General features: G+C 38.5%; 1 long non-coding RNA gene and 1 pseudogene across 1 annotated transcript in view; one reads left to right on the top strand and one right to left on the bottom strand.

Annotated features, from left to right (window-relative positions):
* Positions 1 to 81: 81 nt before the first annotated feature.
* On the bottom strand, positions 82 to 3,215 carry LOC106337943 (annotated as a pseudogene).
* Positions 3,216 to 4,077: 862 nt separating this feature from the next.
* The window catches only part of LOC106342217, a 5,325-nt gene continuing 3,284 nt past the window's right edge, over positions 4,078 to 6,118 (top strand). The window contains exons 1-2 of the long non-coding RNA XR_001269806.1: positions 4,078 to 4,169; positions 4,305 to 4,360. This is a non-coding gene — a long non-coding RNA (uncharacterized LOC106342217). The remainder of the gene's footprint in view (positions 4,170 to 4,304; positions 4,361 to 6,118) is intronic.

Here is a 6,118-nt window from a genome sequence, read left to right as displayed (position 1 = left end):
CTAAGCCGGCCTGGGATGAAGTTGGCTTGCGCTGGACCAATAAGCTTGGGCATGAGTTTCTTCAATCTCAACACCATCGCTTTAGTTATTATCTTCAACAAGACATTACATAAACTGATTGGTCGGAATCGCATGATTCTTTTTGGCTTGAGGACCTTCGGTATTAAGACCAGCATTGCATCATTCATACCCGTAGTAAGAACACCTGATTCAAAGAACTCAAGCCCACACCGAGTTACCGACTCCCCCACTACTTCCCATGAATCTTGGTAAAAGACCGGTTGAAACCCATCTGGTCCTGGAGCTTTAAACTTCCCCATGGATCGCATCGAAATCTCAACATCCACTGCAGAGAACGGTTTATTGAGTATCTCCTTCTCACCCCTCGTAAGTTCAGTGAAGCCTTCTTGAGAAAGTTTTTCTGTATCCAAATTGATATCTTCCGTTGAGTACATGCGTTTATAATAAGCTATGGCCAGCTTTTCTAACTCCTCTGACTGATCTACCCAGCGCCCCTCATCATCCTTCAGCATTTCAATTCTGTTCCTCTTCCTCCGAACAATTGTATTCGTATGATAGTAATTTGTATTCCTATCACCAAACACTATCCACTTCTCACGAGATTTTTGGTACCAGAGCATCTCCTCTTGTTCTAGAACCACATCAAACTCCTTCTGTAAGCCAGCTTCCCTTAACAACAAATCATCAGTTGGGTTCCTCTCCAGCTCCTCCTGAATTCCCTTGATGTCACTGATTAGTTTTCCTTTCCGTTGCTTTACATCCCCAAATATCTTCTTATTCCATTTTTGAGCTTTCCTTTCAACGCCACAAGCTCCTCAGGCGTACGCATCTCCCCATTCTAAGATGCCGCAAGTAACTCCTTAAAACCTTCATGTTTGAGCCATGCCGCCTCAAATCGAAAAAGTCTCCTCTTGGGGTTACCTCTCTGTTCAGGCTCTAGTTGCACATAGACTGGTGTATGGTCTGATGCTAGAAAGGGAAGATGAGAAACTACTGCCATCTTACTTGTGTCTGAGCACTACACAAGACTCTGTCCAAACGTTTAGCCACAAAGTTCCGGGTATCTTTCCCTTTTCTCCATGTGAAAGTGTTACCTCTAAAACCCATATCCACCAAAGCTAGCTCATTTATCCATTCGCCAAAAGCTAGAGAGTCCGGTGAAAGTCTACCATTGCCCCCTGACCTCTCATCCAACCGCAGTATAGTATTAAAATCTCCACCTACCAATACTGGTTCATCAATATTCTCAATTACCCGCTTCAATCCCCATAACACACTCCTACGACTCACTGTAGGCACAGCATAGACAGCTATGAGGTGAATTACCTCACTTCCAATCTCAACACGTGCATGTATAAACTGTTCTGACGATTCCAAGATCGTTAGAGCTCCAACATGATTCCTCCACAACAACCAAATACCACCACTCTGACCAAGCGTCCACCCGAAAAGAGTTATCAAAGCCTAGACTCTGACAGATTTTCATCGCTTTATCCCCTCCCGAATGGGTCTCAAATAACGCAAGAAAATCAGTATCGAACTTCTTCAAAATGTACCGAATAGAACGTCGGAAATTGGGTTTATTTACCTCCAGGCAATTCCAGAAAATGCAATTCATCATCTTTATTGCGATAAGGTCTAATTGGATTACCAGGGAACCCTGTCATGCGAAGTCCAAAATCCTTCTGTCCCCCTGCGCTTCCATCTGCGCCTCCGTCTCCCTTTGTTCCATCTCACTAATGGTACTATCCATCGGATTCTCCAACTCTTCATCTCTTAGTTGCAATGGCTTTACCGTAACTCTGGGTTCCGCCACACTCTCCCTGAAGGCACCCCCAGCTCTCCCAGCCTACAAACTTTCCACTCGCAGTCGTTTCCCCGACTCCGATAGACTGAAAAACAAAACCTCTAGCGGGTTTATTGTTTAAATTTTTGGGCCTTCCTCGTGCTCCTTCTACTACTTTCTTCCCAGCCCATTTCTCCTTGTTCACCATTTTCGAATCTTTTCTTATATTCACCTTCCCTCCAAAGATTAGAGTCTCTTTCCCTTGCGAAATTTCCTTGTTCTCATTTCTTTTGATGTTCATAATCTGATTCTCCTTGTTCTCCTCGCCAGACACAATCTCTTCTCTTGATTCACTTCGATCTGTATCCAGCTCTAAACTACCAAATTTGTTGGATATCGCAATGTTTGCGATTCCCCCGGTCCGCGGGATCTCTTGGACATTCCTGTCTGTCTCCCCGCCGGCTTCCGCAGTCCTGCCGTTCACCCGTCGAGGCAGTATCTGCGTCCCTCTTCTTGAGCTCCTCACCGGAGTAAAACTATTCTCATGCACTATTGGTTCTTGTCTAGTGGGTGATCACGTAGCTGACTGTGTCTCCGTCTGTATAGCTACTTCAGCCAATCTTTCCGCAATTGTTCTTGGACATCCATGAACCAAGTGTCCATAAATTCCGCACTTCGAAAAGATCTCAGCTAACCCTTCGTAAGCTACAAAGTATCTCTCTCCGTTAATTAGGACTGTCCCTTTCAACGGCTTTGCAAGATTAACTTCTACACAACCTCTCGCAAACCTTGCTCTTTCAAACTTCAATGTGGTCAAGTCAACACGAACTGGTTTACCCAAACCCTTGGCAATACCCATGAGGATCGATCGATGGTAAAAGTTCACTGGAATATTTGTCAACCTGATCCAAACCGGCGTCGTAACGATGTCATCTCTTAACGGACCGAACTCCGGCGACCAAGCTCCCACCATGAGATAACTGCCAAAAGCCCTCCATGTACCCCCTGTCAGTGCCACCAAATATTCATCCTCCTTCTCGAAACGAACCATAAAAAATTGTCTGGGTAGGTCCATTACATACATTCCTCCTTTAGGGTTCCATAACTCTCTTAGCTTCTTGCTCAAGGCAGAGATCGGGACGTTCCTTCCCAAAACCCTAACAATCATACACTGCTTCCACATCCCATTCATCGCTTCTAAAACTTTCGGCTCAATCGTAATCAATGGTTCTCCATCCTCTCCATTCGGAAACTCCACTCGTAGCCTCTCAGATACAAACGCATCATCAATCAAACTCTCTGGAACCGGCATACCTCCTCCATTCGTACCCACCACTTTGGATGCATACAAGGCCGCCGCATCCGGTGGATCCTCTGGTGGTCTCGCTCTCTTTCTCACATCCATCATGGTTGCATCACGATCTCCCGACTCCGAACCCCTGCCCTCACCAATCGCCAAAACCCTAATCGTCATATCCCGCCTTTCGTTATTTCTCCTCACCAATCGCCTTTGCGACAAAAACTTTAAAATGACTATTTGAGAGAATTGCCCTTAGTTAAAACATTTCTATTTAAATAATTGTATAATAAATAATGGTAGATTAGTATATTTTGTTATTTTCTTAATATACGTGAAATGTATCTAAGTGACACTTATTATGAAATAAATGAAGTATTAGAAAAGATATTTCACAATATAATTATACAATATCAATCATTTATTTACTTTAATGAATGTAATATGTAAAGTTGGGTTAGGTTGAACATTGTTTTGATTTTGATTTATTTTGAGATTTTGAGGGTTTCGGTAATTTCAAAAATGTGATGGAATAACATTGCTTTATATTAGCTGTTGTATATTTGTTATTTAATTAGATAATTATTATAAATTAATATAATAAAAAAATTTGAAAGATAATAACATATTTTAAAATAATAAAATATTGACAATGTTATCCAAAATAATGTTTTTAAATTAATAAAAATTAAGATATTATGAAAATGAAAGATTCATAAAAATATTACAAATTTAATATTTGACTATAAAAAAAATATCTTTAATCTAATAGTACATTTATTTTATAAATATTAATAAAATAATTATGTCCGCATGTGCGGACAAAACACCTAATATAAATTAATGTAAAATCAGAATAAACAAAAGTTGTTCTCTAAGAACCCCACTCTAACCTCCAATACTCTCTTTTGTTGTTTGTTTTAATGGATTGGCTGATGAGTCTTTTTCTGTTAAAGGTAAATGCATAGGAACCGTAATGTGTAAGATGGGGAGAGCATCGACAGACCTAGAGAGGGTACATCGCCATGTTGGTTGTCATCAAACCGTATCGTGGCCGTGGCTTAGGTAGTATTGTCTCTACCTACTGATTGAATACTCCTCTCTGGTTTTGATTGTGATTATGTTGAATCCACTGCAAAGCAATGCCTCCCTTTAGTTTGGATGTTGTTGTGCTAACTTTCTTTTATTGTGCTTTTACAGCCACAGAGCTTGTAACAAGATCAATAAAAGTGATGATGGAATCTGGCTGTGAAGAGGTATCTGCTTGCCCTTTCCAAGTGTTATTTGCTCTCTTGAGAACTTGAGATATATATCTTTTCTAGCGCTAGAGTGAGAACCTTACGTGGTAGTATATAATATATATATATATCTAAAGTTAGTTTTTTCTCTTTTTATGACAAATGATAAGGGGGTTTAATGACATGTGTCCCCACGTATTTTTGTTTTTACATTTTAGGTCATTCTTCTTTTACACTATTGCAATTTGGCTTTGTACTTTCTAATTGTGCACTATTATTTTTCTAACACTAACCATTATTATGTGAAGTTTTATAATATATTTTATTAGTCAATAAAATTGGAGATGAATAAAGAAAAAATAAAAAAATAAAAATAGATTTTAAATATTTTATTTATTCACAACTAAAAACAACATAAATTTTTACCATTTTATTTTTTTTTATTAATTTTCTATTATTTTATTTACAAATTATAATTTATTTTACTATTAAAAATCAGAAAATAACTAAACTAAAAAAAACTAGAGTAAGACACATAATCTAAACTTAAATCTCCACAATCACAAAGAAAAAATAGAATACTATAGTAACACTTACTCAATAAAAGATCAAGCACCAATCCAAAACACCAAAAAAAGGATTGAGAAAGAATAATCACAGGACCAAAGTCACCACGAAGCAGGAAAACACATCCATAATGCACAACCACCAGCTAAAAGGTATGAATCACCTCACAAACAAAACAACCACATACAAGGAGCCCATGCCAATGAAGAACCACAAAGCTCTGAATAGAAAAGACCAAAGCACCAAAAGATTAACTCCACACACCTATACCAAAGGAAGCAGGAGAAGAAGAAAAATAACATAAGGGAGGGAGAATGGAAGCCAACCACAGAGAAATCGTAGCTCAAGTTTGAGACAAGAAATAATCTTCCAAGCCCACAAAACATATACGAAGGGAAACACTATCCAAATCTTGAGTGGCATATATGTGAAATGGAGAGCCACCAGAGACACAACCAGCGATGAAAAGTGCAACGAGATGGGAGAACAAAGAAAGAAAAAGAGACTACACAAAATCAGCAAACTGTAGAGCCATCCTCGAGCTATGAAGAGAACATAAAAGTCAGATCACCAAAAACCAGATCTTGAAAACCAAGACTAGCAGGGACTATTAACGGCAAGCCAACTACGAGGAAGGCAACTAAACTCTGACCCAACCCAAGGAGATGTAGTTCCTAACATTAGCCAAATCTAAGGAAGAAGAGGAAAAATATTGACCAGAACAGCGTACAACATCATGAGAAACAACCGCACAACTAGGAACTCATAAACCTGATCTACAACAAATATCAGATAATCTCACAAGAGAAGAAGAAGAGGAAAAACAAGAGCAACAAAGGTGAGCATTTTCCGGTGGTGGTAAGAAACACCGGATACCGGAAATGTAAATAAATACATAGATGGTGACGGCTCAAGTCAAAATATGCGAGAATAATGTTCAATGTTGTTAAAAAAAGAATAATGTTCAAAAATGTAAAAATATGAAATATAATTTTGACGCTGAAACCGTTAATGTTAGAATCAACAAATGCTTAAATTCAAAGTGATTGAAATTCAATATGCTTTAAATTAGAATCTCAATTCACCACTAACAAACACTACTATACACACAACAACACATTATTGAAAAGATGAACACATAATATATTAATTTATAACCTAATACTACGTACATAACACAATAAAATATTAAATCATGCTCTTCACAAA

Source organism: Brassica oleracea, chromosome C4, assembly GCF_000695525.1.
Source record: "Brassica oleracea var. oleracea cultivar TO1000 chromosome C4, BOL, whole genome shotgun sequence".
Lineage (NCBI taxonomy): Eukaryota > Viridiplantae > Streptophyta > Magnoliopsida > Brassicales > Brassicaceae > Brassica > Brassica oleracea.
The sequence above is the reverse complement of the archived record's forward strand: the minus strand, read 5'-3'. Positions and strand labels throughout refer to the sequence as shown.